This window comes from Pongo pygmaeus, chromosome 12 (assembly GCF_028885625.2).
Source record: "Pongo pygmaeus isolate AG05252 chromosome 12, NHGRI_mPonPyg2-v2.0_pri, whole genome shotgun sequence".
NCBI lineage: Eukaryota > Metazoa > Chordata > Mammalia > Primates > Hominidae > Pongo > Pongo pygmaeus.
Window position 1 is genome coordinate 41,708,574 of NC_072385.2, and position 13,577 is coordinate 41,722,150.

A 13,577-nucleotide genomic window follows, 5' to 3' on the forward strand; every position below is an offset into this window, starting at 1 on the left:
AACAGACTTTAAACCAACAAAGATCAAAAGAGACAAAGAAGGCCATTACAAAATGGTAAAGGGATCAATTCAACAAGAAGAGCTAACTATCCTAAATATATATGCACCCAATACAGGAGCATCCAGATTCATAAAGCAAGTCCTTAGAGCCCTAGAAAGAGACTAAGACTCCCACACAATAATAATGGGAGACTTTGACAACCCCCTGTCAATTTTAGACAGATCAACGAGACAGAAGGTTAACAAGGATATCCAGGACTTGAACTCAGCTCTGCACCAAGCAGACCTAATAGACATCTACAGAACTCTCCACCCCAAATCAACAGAATATACATTCTTCTCAGCACCATATCGCACTTATTCTAAAATTGACCACTTAGTTGGAAGTGAAGTACTCCTCAGCAAATGTAAAAGAACAGAAATTATAACAAACTGTCTCTCAGACCACAGTGCAATCAAACTAGAACTCAGGATTAAGAAACTCACTCAAAACCGCTCAACTACATGGAAACTGAACAACCTGCTCCTGAATGACTACTGGGTACATAACGAAATGAAGGCAGAAATAAAGATGTTCTTTGAAACCAATGAGAAATAAGACACAACATACCAGAATCTCTGGGACACATTTAAAGCAGTGTGTAGAGGGAAATTTATAGCACTAAATGCCCACAAGAGAAAGCAGGAAAGAAAATTGACACCCTAACATCACAATGAAAAGAACTAGAGAAACAAGAGCAAACACATTCAAAAGCGAGCAGAAGGCAAGAAATAACTAAGATCAGAGCAGAAATGAAGGAGACAGAGACACAAAAAACCCTTCAAAAAATCAATGAATCCAGGAGCTGGTTTTTTGAAAAGATCAACAAAATTGATAAACCACTAGCAAGACTAATAGAAGAAAATAGAGAAGAATCAAATAGATGCAATAAAAAATGATAAAGGGGATATCACCACTGATCCCACAGAAATACAAACTACCATCAGAGAATACTATAAACACCTCTACACAAATAAACTAGAAAATCTAGAAGAAATGGATAAATTCATCGACACATACACCCTCCCAAGACTAAACCAGGAAGAAGCTGAATCTCTGAATAGACCAATAACAGGCTCTGAAATTGAGGCAATAATTAATAGCTTACCAACCAAAAAAAGTCCAGGACCAGACGGATTCACAGCCGAATTCTACCAAAGGTACAAGGAGGAGCTGGTACCATTCCTTCTGAAACTATTCCAATCAATAGAAAAAGAGGGAATCCTCCCTAACTCATTTTATGAGGCCAGCATCATCCTGATACCAAAGCCTGGCAGAGACACAACAAAAAAAGAGAATTTTAGACCAGTATCCCTGATGAACATCGATGCAAAAATCCTTAATAAAATACTGGCAAACCGAATCCAGCAGCACATCAAAAAGCTTATCCACCATGATCAAGTGGGCTTCATCCCTGGGATGCAAGGCTGGTTCAACATATGCAAATCAATAAACATAATCCAGCATATAAACAGAACGAACGACAAAAACTACATGATTATCTCAATAGATGCAGAAAAGGCCTTTGACAAAATTCAACATCCCTTCATGCTAAAATCTCTCAATAAACTAGGTACTGATGGAATGTATCTCAAAATAATAAGAGCTATGTATGACAAACCCACAGCCAATATCATACTGAATGGGCAAAAACTGGAAGCATTCCCTTTGAAAACTAGCACAAGACAGGGATGTCCTCTCTCGCCACTCCTATTCAACATAGTGTTGGAAGTTCTGACCAGGGCAATCAGGCAAGAGAAAGGAATAAGGGGTATTCAATTAGGAAAAGAGGAAGTCAAATTGTCCTGTTTGCAGATGACATGATTGTATATTTAGAAAACCCCATCATCTCAGCCCAAAATCTCTTTAAGCTGATAAGCAACTTCAGCAAAGTCTCAGGAGACAAAATCAATGTGCAAAAATCACAAGCATTTCTGTACACCAGTAACAGACAGAGAGCCACATCATGAGTGAACTCCCATTCACAATTGCTACAAAGAGAAAAAAATACCTAGGAATCCAACTTACAACGGATGTGAAGGACCTCTTCAAGGAGAACAACAAACCACTGCTCAATGAAACAAAAGAGGACGCAAACAAATGGAAGAACATTCCATGCTCATGGATAGGAAGAATCAATATTGTGAAAATGGCCTTACTGCCCAAGGTAATTTATAGATTCAATGCCATCCCCATCAAGCTACCAATGACTTTCTTCACAGCATTAGAAAAAACTAAAGTTCATATGGAACCAAAAAAGAGCCCTCATTGCCAAGACAATCCCAAGCAAAAAGAACAAACCTGGAGGCATCACACTACCTGACTTCAAACTATACTACAAGGCTACAGTAACCAAAACAGCATGGTACTGGTACCAAAACAGAGATATAGACCAATGGAATAGAACAGAGGCCTCAGAAATAACACTACACATCTACAACCGTCTGATCTTTGACAAACCTGACAAAAACAAGAAATGGGGAAAGGATTCCCTATTTAATAAATGGTGCTGGGAAAACTGGCTAGCCGTATGTAGAAAGCTGAAACTGGACCCCTTCCTTATGCCTTATACAAAAATTAATTCAAGATGGATTAAAGGCTTAAATATTAGACCTAAAACCATAAAAGCCCTAGAAGAAAACCTAGGCAATACCATTCAGGACATAGACATGGGCAAGGACTTCATGACTAAAACACCAAAAGCAATGGCAACAAAAGCCGAAATAGACAAATGGAATCTAATTAAACTAAAGAGCTTCTGCACAACAAAAGAAAATGCCATCAGAGTGAAGAGGCAACCTACAGAATGGGAGAAAATTTTTGCAATCTACCCTTCTGACAAAGGGCTAATGTCCAGAATCTACAAATAACTTAAACAAATTTACAAGAAAAAATCAAACAACCCCATCAAAAGGTGGGCAAAGGATATGAACAGACACTTCTCAAAAGAAGACATTTATGCAACCAACAGACACATGAAAAAATGCTCATCATTACTAGTCGTCAGAAAAATGCAAATCCAAACCACAGTGAGATTCCCTCTCATACCAGTTAGAATGGCAACCATTAAAAAGTCAGGAAACAACAGGTGCTGGAGAGGATGTGGAGAATAGGAATGCTTTTACACTATTGGTGGGAGTGTAAATTAGTTCTACCATTGTGGAAGACAGTGTGGCGATTCCTCAAGGATCTAGAACTAGAAATACCATTTGACCCAGTGATCCCATTACTGGGTGTATACCCAAAGGATTATAAATCATGCTACTGTAAGGACACGTGCACACGTATGTTTATTGTGGCACTATTCACAATAGCAAAGACTTGGAACCAACCCAAATGTCCATCAGTGATAGACTGGATTAAGAAAATGTGGCACAAATACACCACGGAATACTATGCAGCCATAAAAAAGGATGAGTTCATGTCCTTTGTAGGGACATGGATGAAGCTGGAAACCATCATTCTGAGCAAACTATCTCAAGGACAGAACACCAAACACTGCATGTTCTCACTCATAGGTGGGAATGGAACAATGAGAACACTTGGACACAAGGCAGAGAACATCACACACGGGGGCCTGTCATGGGTTGGGGGGATGGGGGAGGGATAGCATTAGGAGAAATACCTAATGTAAATGACGAGTTAATGGGTGCAGCAAAACAACATGGCACATGTATACATGTGTAACCTGCACGTTGTGCACATGTACCCTAGAACTTAAAATATAATAATAATAATAATTAAAGATTAATCCTGAGTTCTACCTCCCAGAGGTTTTGATGCAATTGGGGTCTGCATGTGACCTGGACTTCAGTAGGGTCTTTAAAAGCTGTTAAGATGATTGTCATATGCTGTGGGGATTGAGAATCACCACTCCCACAGTTGCCAGTGCTTCCCATAGTTGGGATGCTGTTTTGAGGTTTGCAGCCACATTTAAGCTGCATCTGGGGAAACATCTGCTATTTGGTCTTTGCTATTTTCATGGTAGATATGGACAATGGTTCGCATGTAAACTTGAAAAGTATGCACAGTTGTGGAATGGGGTGTCTAACATAATCCACATTCTTGGGTTGGGTAAAAACAGTTTGTTTTATGGGAAAATACAAATGGCCTTAGTTCAAATAAACATGCTCATTACAGTAAAGTCTGTCTTCTAAGAGTACCGCTTCCCACACGGAACGCAGGACACTTAGAAATTGCGCACAAATGGGAGGGAGGAGAAGGAAGACAATTAGAACCAAAACATAAAGGAGATACGATTTTAAAAGGAGATAGATGTCAGAAATGTAATACCAGTTAAGAATGGGAAAGCTTTGAAACGTTAGTGTAAAGGTGAAGTGGCTATTATGATAGAATCAGCAGACTTTAAAACAGGAGGGATGAGTTCAGATGGCAGTTGGTGGGGGTGATGAGGTGCTGGTCATTCAATGTCTGGGGTCTGGGATCTGTCTCATGGAGATGATCCCCAGGGCCTGACTGGCTGAGGCATTGCTGGTGAGTGTTTTTTTCCTTTCTCTACCTGGAGGGCATATGAAGGATGCATCTCAAATCTGTGAGTGTTGAACTGCTTACGTTTGTGGACAAATGGCCTCACTGGGACTGTAAGGATGTTTGTAGCATCACTGGGGACAACAGTGGCCTTAAAAGATCTTTGCCAGAAATATTTTTTTAAAAGCCTCAATGTCAGAACTCTTCAAGTATGATCTTTTTGAGGCTTAATGGAATTTTCTTAAAGTTGGTGTGTGTTCATTAAAAAAAAAATCAACTCTTGCTGATGCGAGGCATTTTCTACCTAAATTATATTTCTAAGCATAGAACTGTATTCTTCCTCAGTGTTAAATATTTTCAATGAAAAAAATAATTGATATTAATGGTTTTCCTATTAGAATGTTTTTTAAATATGTAAAAGAAAAATGTTTGGCTGGGCACTGTGGCTCACGCCTGTAATCTCAGCACTTTGGGAGGCCGAGGCAGGCGGATCACTTGAGGTTAGGAGTTTGAGACCAGCCTGGCCAACATGGTGAAACACTGTCTCTACTAAAATTAGAAAAACTAGACAGGCATGGTGGCACGTGCCTGTAATCCCAGCTACTCAGGAGGCTGAGGCAGGAGAATCGCTTGAAACCGGGAGGCGGAGGTTGCAGTGAGCCGAGATTGTGCCACCACACTCCAGCCTGCGTGACAAAGTGAAACACCATCTCAAAAAGGAAAAAAAAGAAAAATGTGTGATAAGTGTTAAACACATTTACATAGTGCTTCTTAGATTTTAATAAACTGCCTGTAAGAATTGCCATACCAGCCCTGAGCATACCTGTTACTCAAAAAGTGATCAGCTCTTACGGCAGTTAATTCATCTATGAGATTATTGTTCTACATCAACTTTTTAAATCCAAGTATTTGTCTTTCATTATGGGCATTTTAACAGCTTTTTTAGATTGTAATAGATACACACTAAACTACATTTATTTGAAGTATGCAGCTTGATGAGTTTTGGTGTATGAATACCCTTGTGATAGTAATGCCATGATAAGAATAATGAACATATCAGTCACCCCTGTATGTTTTCTTATGCCTATTTGTAATCTCTCTCTCTCTCAGTTCTCTCTGTTCCACTCTTTTTTTTTTTTTTTTTGAGGCGGAATCTCTGTCTGTCGCCCAGGCTGGCCTGCAATGGCACAATCTCGGCTCGCTGCAACCTCCGCCTCCCGGGTTCAAGCTATTCTCCTGCCTCAGCCTCCCAAGTAGCTGGGATTACAGGTGCATGGCACCATGCCGGGCTAGTTTTTGTATTTTTAATAGAGATGGGGTTTCGTCTTGTTGGCCAGGCTAGTTTCAAACTCCCGACCTCAAATGATCTGCCCACCTCGGCCTCCCAAAGTGCTGGGATTATAGGCGTCAGCCACCATGCCCAGCCTGTTCCCGTCTTCCTCCCTCTGCCAACACACGACCACTGATCCGGGTTCTGTCACTGTAGGTTAGTTTTCATTTTCCAGAATTTTATGCAGATGGAATCATACAGTAAGTACACTTTTGGGGGGATGGTTGGCTTCTTTCACTCGGCACAGTTATTTTGAGATTCATCCATTTTGTTGCATCTAGTAGTTACTCATTCCTTTTTATTGCTGAGTAGTATTCCATTGTAGAGATACAGTACACTTTGTTTATCCACTCACCTGTCTGTGGACATTTTGGTTTCTAGTTTTGGGCTGTTAAGCTGGGATGAACATATGTGTATATGTGCAGCTTTGGGGTGAGGTGTCTAACATGAGCCACATACTTGGGTTGGATGTACTAGTCTTTGTGTGGACATATGCTGTCTTTCCTTTTGGGAAACACTTCAGAGTAGCATGTCTGGGTCATACTTTTTAACGTTTTAAGAAACTACCAAACTGTCTTCCAAAGTAAATGTGCCATTTTCTATTCCAACCAGCAATGTACGAGAGTTCCAGTTGCTCCACATCTTTGGCAAAACTTGCAAATATAAAAGGAATTTTGTGTTTTGTGTTTATATGTATACAAATATATAAAGTAGTATAAATATATATAGTATATAATTTTGTGTTACAGATTTGTTTGTATGTATATGTATATATACAGTAATGCGTCACTTAACAGGGATATATTCTGAGAAATGGATCACTAGGGGATTTCATCATTGTGCAAATATCATAGAATGTACTTACACAAACTTAGATGGCATAACTTACTAGACACCTAGGCTGTAGCCTATTTTTCTAGGCTACAAACCTGTACAGCATATTACTGTACTGAATATGGCAGGTAACTGTAACACAATGGTGTATTCGTGTATCTCAACATAGAAAAGGTACAGTAAAAATATGGTATAAAAGGTAAAGGATGAATAGGGCACTTCCCAGGTAAAGGATGAATAGGGCACTTCCCATGAATGGAGCTTGCAGGACTGGCAGTTGTCCTGGGTAAGTCAGTGAGTGAGTGACGAGTAAATGTGAAGGTCTAGGACATCACTGCACACTACTGTAGACTTTAGAAACACTGTGCAGTTGACTACATTACATTTATAAAAAATATTTTTCTTTCTTCAATAACAAATTAACCTTAGCTTACTATAAATTTTCTACTCTACAAACGTTTTGATTCTTTTGCAATCGCAGCTTAAAACACATTGCATAGCTATACTAAATGTTTTCTTTCTTTATATCCTTATCCTATAGGCTTTTTTCTTTTTTTAAACTTAAAAAATGTTAACTTTGTAAACTCTTTGTTAAAAACTAAGACACAAACGCATGCATTGGCCTAGGCCTACACAGGGTCAGGATCCTCAATATCACTATCTTCCACTTCTGCATCTCGTCCCACTGGAAGGTCTTCAGGGGCCATAACGCTCATGGAGCTGTCATCTCCTGGGATAACAATGCCTGCTTCTGGAATCTTCCTGAAGGACTTGCCTGAGGCTGTTTTACAGTTAACTTTTTTTTTAATAAGTAGGAGTGCAATCTAAAATAACCATAAAAAGTATAGTGTAGTAAATACATAAACCAGTAACATAATCATTTGTTATCATTATCAAATATTATGTACCATACATAATTGTATGTGCTAGACTTTTATACAACTGGCCGTGCAGGTTTGTTGTGTCACCACAATTGTGTATTTTGTTGTGGTATGACCTCACTAGGTGGTAGGAATTTTTCAGCTCATTATAATCTTATGGGAACCCTGTTATATATGTGGTTCATTGTTGACCAAAATGTTATGGGGCACATGACCGTATATATATTTGTATATACTTGTGTACCTAACCATATATTAATATATGTATGTATGAATATACCATTTAGGTACAAATACATGCTCTAGTCAATGCTTATTTACATTTCCTCTGAGAGCCTATATTTGAATTCAAGAAAGTGGAGTGTGTCTGGACCTGGTCCCACTGCAGGATTCTCGGTGCTCAAGGAGACATTGGAGGTGTGGAGACAACACTGTTTAGATGTTGGCTACCTCTGGGAGAGTGGGTCTGGGGAGAGGCGAAGGGGAGCTTCCTTTTATACTCAATGCATACTTACAAAGGGAAAAGAAAAGTATCCTCTCCTCCTCCGACTTGCTCTCCCTTACTCTGTCTCGATGGGGAACAGGACCTTCTCCTGGCAGCTGCCTATGTTTTGGATGCCCAGTACAACAGAAATGTTCCATTTGAAACTCACCTCAGGCCGTCAGGTAACTAACACGTTAAACCATCATGTAGAACCACCTGTCCTTCAGCACTTGATACTCTTGAATTTGAACCCAAACTGAAGGCATTGTTTACACAGATATTTTAAGAAGTATATAGGGTACAGCACATAGATTTGGATGTAATCCAATACTTTTTTATTTGAGACAGGGTCTTGCTTTGTTGCCTGGGCTGGAGTTCAGTGGTGTGATCATGACTCACTGCAGCCTTGAACTCCTGGGCTCAAGTGATCCTCCCACCAAGGCCTGGGATTAGATACGTGAGCCACCATGCCTGGCCGAATTTTTTTTTTTGAGTTATAAGAGCATGGGCCTCACACGCAGGGAAGCATTCAATAAATAGATTAAGATCAGACAAATGAGTAAAGTGAGCAATACCCAGCATAGAAGCTAGGGCATTCAGGGAAGAACTTGCCATTGTCTTTTCCTTTTATGTCATCCTCTTAGAGTTACCTCAAGTGAAAAGGCTTTTTTGTCCTGTCCATTGTCTTGTGATGCAATCCATATGTTTGCTGTTCTCATGGGAATTCAGCTTTTTTTCTATCACCCCCTACAGGTGCTCAGCCTGTTTATCACTAGGGCTTAGCATCAGGGCCTCCCAAGGCAGCCAATACTTCAGCCCTGGATGTTGCCGAGCATGTTTGGGGTACTGTCCCCACCTGGGGAGAGACTGGCATGACGTTTTGCCAGATCTCTTCTGAGTCTATCATGTTAAGATGGGATGAGGTACATTTTAAAATTGGGTTAGGCCACCATGCCATATCATAATAGGCCACTTTAACTGAGGGTTTAATCCGTGTCCGTCACTGTTCAAAGTCCTCTGCAAGTATTCTCTTATTACTATCACAACAACCCCATGGGAAAGTATAATCTTAGCTTGAGACTGTTAAGAAAATGTGCTTTGATTTTTTTGTGTTAGTGTTTGTAGTATATGATCATTAAATACTGCCTCCTGCTCCCTAGAATTTAAAGGAAACATGACTAAGCCTTAACTTTCTTATTTTACCCAGCATTAGTTCTTTAAAGAGATGTTTGGGTGCTGTGTAGCTCCTGTTCGTTATTTATAATCACTTTTGTCTTTTTCTTCTCCAGACGTTACTATTTTTATAACCACTAGACAACGCAGGTTGCCGCATACTTCTTTATTTGTGTAGACTTCGCTCTTGCCCTGTTTGAAGAGCCTGAGTTGCTTCCCCTGCCTTTCTTGGTAAGCATGCCACAGCAGATGGCTAGCCAGATTTGGTCATAGATGATTGGGCCTTGTGCCTCTTCTTTTTTTCCCCTCAAATTTCAACAAGTATGAATTAGATGTTATTTTTTTTTTTTTGCTGGGGGGTTAGAGAAGTTCTGTCTACTCACCAAACACATGCTTCCCTCATAAGGCATTTTAAGTGCAATGGGAGATTTTGGTCTTCTGTGCACACACACACAAAATCAGAGATGGTTCAATGATGTTTTCAAAGCCAATTTACTTACTGCCAATTAGATGATGTTCTCATATAGTGTAATATACAACTTGTACATGCCACATTTTCAGCTTTTTTTCATAGTCATAAATTATTAGAGTATTTGTTGGTGCTTAGGGGCTGATCACATTTGATTTTGAGTAATGTATCAAATTCACCAGCCAATCCAGAGAGGTCTAAATAGTAGACCAATGCCCTGCTCATGTTGATTTCTGATTCGTCATTACTCTTACCTCTGTCTTAATAGCTATCATTTGCTCCCTGCTTGCTATCTGCTGGGTGATCTCAGTGCTTTCTCTGTATTCTCCTTAAGACTTACAGGGATTCAATGAGATGTGCCTGCTGTTATTATACCCATTTTAACAGATAAGGAAGCTGAGCCTAGAAAGATTGTATAACTTGTCCAAGGTTACTAGGCAACAAAGGCAGAACTAGGCTTCAAGCCTAAGCCTGATTTCAAAGCTTTTGCTTTTTAACAACCACACAGACCCTTTTTTATTCTTCCTTATTTCAGTTATCAATTGCACAAACATATTTACAAACCACCCTAAGACTCAAACACTTAAAACAAGGGTTGGGAAACCATGGCCTGTGGGACAAATTCAGCTGCTGCTTATTTTTGTACAGCCTATGAGCTAAGAATGGTGCTACAAATGGAATGTTTGTGTCTTCCCAAAATTCGTATTTCGAAACCTAACCCCCAGTGTGGAGGTATTTGGAGGTGATCAGATCATGGGGGCAGAGCCCATCTCATGAATGGGATTAGTCCCCTCATAAAAGATGCTTCAAGGAGCTCCCTTTTCCCTTCTGTCATGTGAGAACGCCACAAAGAAAAGGCTGTCTGTGAACCAGAAAGTGGGCCCTCATCAGACACCAAATTTGCCAGTGCTTTGATCTTGGACTTCCCAGCCTCCAGACCTGTGAGAAATAAATTTCTGTTGTTTATGAGCCACCCAGTCTATGGTATTCTGTTATAGCAGCCTGATTAGACCAGGACAAATGGTTTTTACATTTTAAAATGATTAGGAAAAAAGACACTGAAGATTAATATTTTGTGACACATGGAAGTGATATGAAATACAAGTTTTGCTGTCTGCAAATAATGTTTTGTTGGAACATAGCCACACTTATTCATTTATGTGTTGTCTTTGGCTGCTTTGGAGCTACGTCAACAGTTTAGTGGTTGTGACAGAGACTGTAAGACTTGCAAAGCTTCACATATTTACTTTAACGGGAAGAGTTCCCTGACCCCTAGAGCTTTAGAGAACAACAGTCTTTTATTATCTCCCATGACTCTGTGGGACATTGGCTCAGGTGGTGTGGCTGGGGTGGTAGATGTCTGGAAGCTCTTAGATCTCTGGAGGCTGGAACATCCAAGGTGGCTCTCTCACGTGGTTGGCAGGAGCTGCTGGCTGTAGCTGTGGCCCTGGCCCTCTTCTATGTAGCTGCTCCACGTGGCTTAGGCTTTTCCCAGTGGGTGGCTGGGCCCAGGAAGGAGCATCCCAGTGTGCTGCACCATCAAACCTCCGCTTGCGTCACACTTGCTGATGTCCTGTTGTCCAATGCCAATCACATGCCAAAACCTGAGTCAACTTGGGAGGCCACTGCAAAGGGGGTGAAAACTGTAAGTATGGCTCACTGGGGCTGCCCAAGTGACATCCACCAACTGTCTTACAATAAAGATCTGGCAATTAATGAATTCTCTGGATAGAAGACTTTTACCCCAACAACAGTCAACACAAACACAAAATCTGAAGAAACAGAGCTGTGCATTCACAAACCTGGACGGAATGTTGTCTATCCCTCCCTAGCACTGGTCCACTCTGGCCAAGGCAGGAATCCCACAGAGTGGTCTTCTTAGCCATTTGCCTCTTTTCCTGAGTCCTCATCCCCTATCTGTTATTTGGTCACGTATAACTTTGGGTTGGCTGCCTGAGTTTCAGAGTGTTCCTTCAGCCAGCCCTTGTACTGTAAATCTTCAAAGTCCAGTGTGTTCTGAGGGCTTTGGCCCCCATCCAGCATTAGCATGCAAGTCTTGTTTTAAGCAAGGATGTCCTGAAATTGCATAAGGCCCTTTTGCAAAGCTGGACTTGACACTGGGTCTTCTATAGCTCTTCAAGAGTCAACAGACTGAGAACTAGAACATTTGCAAGGGGTTGCAGCCCAGTCTGTGCATAGACCCATGACGGCTGGAACTAGGGGGCAATGATAGTGTCCCCTGCTGCTTTCAGGCCCACAGCCAGCCCCTTCCTCCTGTCTCTAGCTCTCACTCAAGACCTTTCCCTCTTTTTAGCCTAAGTCAAGTTGTCCCTTTCTCCATCTCTTCCTATCTTCCACCTGTCTCTCCCTATTGATGGAGGAACGTGCCCTTGTTAGGAAGTTGTTACTGCATCCCAACAGCCTCAGGCAAACCTTGGGCTTCAGTCACGGGCTTCAAGTCTAGCAGGTACAGGAGTCTGGAGTTGGCACCCGTAATCTACAGAGGGAGGCCCATCAGGACTTTGGTCTTGATCTCAGTGGGCTCCATCCTCGTCTCTAACCAGCCTCATATAGGCAGCAGGGCTGCAGTGGCACAGATGTTTATGGAAGGACCCATTATTCCCAAACACATCTTTAGGGAATCACCTTACCGTTAGAGAAATGGGACTTCTAGGTGTCTGGAATTTGAACATGGGGAATTTGAGCATAGACGATCCCTGCCTCTGAACTCCCCCTTTTCTGGGGAAATGTGTTCTTGGTCCTCAGCCTGCTGGTGCAGCCCCTCCCAGGAATCCCTGCCAGTATGGGTCATGGAGTTTGTGACTCAGTGGCAGATTTCCCTTTCAGAGGAAGAAACCATTCTAACTGGCAGAAAATGTTGCTGCAATTTTCAGTAAAATTAAGGGACATGGCAAATTCTCAGAGGGTGCCAGGCAGGAAAGGTAGGGTAGTGGCAGGGGTCAGGGGGTGGTACTAGATAAAGCTGAGCCTCCCCATGGCAAGCCCTCGTGCTCAGCCTCTGTTTTCTCCTTGCAGGCCACCTCAATAGCAGGAGTACTCTGCCTGACTGCATACTTTGGCAGACTGGTACATTTTGCAAAAGTCACTCCTCAAATGGTTTTCTGGAAGGATACAAAAAACATCTGCACCATGGTAACCATGGTAGCAAGTGTTCATTGTAGTACTTGTAAGAGTTTATGACCGAAGGCAGGAGCCATGAAGAAAAGAGACTCGATAAATTTGCTTTTGACACTTCCATACGGTGAACGCCATAAGCACAACTGCAAGCAAACCACAAACTGAAGAACAAATACGGCAAAATGTGGCAGTGCAGACATTTCAGCATATCAAGAGCACTTCCAAATTACAGGAAAAAAAGATATCTCAATAGATAATTTTTCTGAAGATAAGTGAAGGCAACTCATAAGGAAAAAATATGTAAAATGGCCGATAGGAAAGATGTTTAACGTCACTAATTAAAAATTACAGAATAAAACAACAATAAAATACCATGTGTTTGCCTATAAAACAATCTTAGCAAGATTGAAAACAAACTCTTTTTGTAATTTCAATTTTTAGTTTAGATTCAGGTGGTACATGTGCAGGTTTGTTACATGGGTGTATTTCATGATGGTGAGGTTTGGGGTACAACTGATCCCATCACTCAGGTAGTGAGCCTAGAATCCAGCAGGTAGTTTTTCAACCCTTCCCCTCCTCTGTCCCTTCCCCTCAGGAGTCCCCAGTGTCTACTGTTGCCATCTTTGTGTCCATGAGTACCCAGTGTTTAGCTCCTGCTTATAAGTCACAACATGCAGTATTTGGTTTTCTGTTCTCTGTTAATTCACTTAGGATGATGGCCTCTGGCTGCATCCATATTA

General features: G+C 41.2%; 1 long non-coding RNA gene across 1 annotated transcript; it reads left to right on the forward strand.

Annotated features, from left to right (window-relative positions):
- Positions 1-8,157: 8,157 nt before the first annotated feature.
- Positions 8,158-13,228, forward strand: LOC134737779 (uncharacterized). The gene is made up of 3 exons (XR_010123032.1): positions 8,158-8,239; positions 9,347-9,461; positions 12,736-13,228. It is a non-coding gene; the product is annotated as an uncharacterized LOC134737779 (long non-coding RNA).
- Positions 13,229-13,577: the final 349 nt, after the last annotated feature.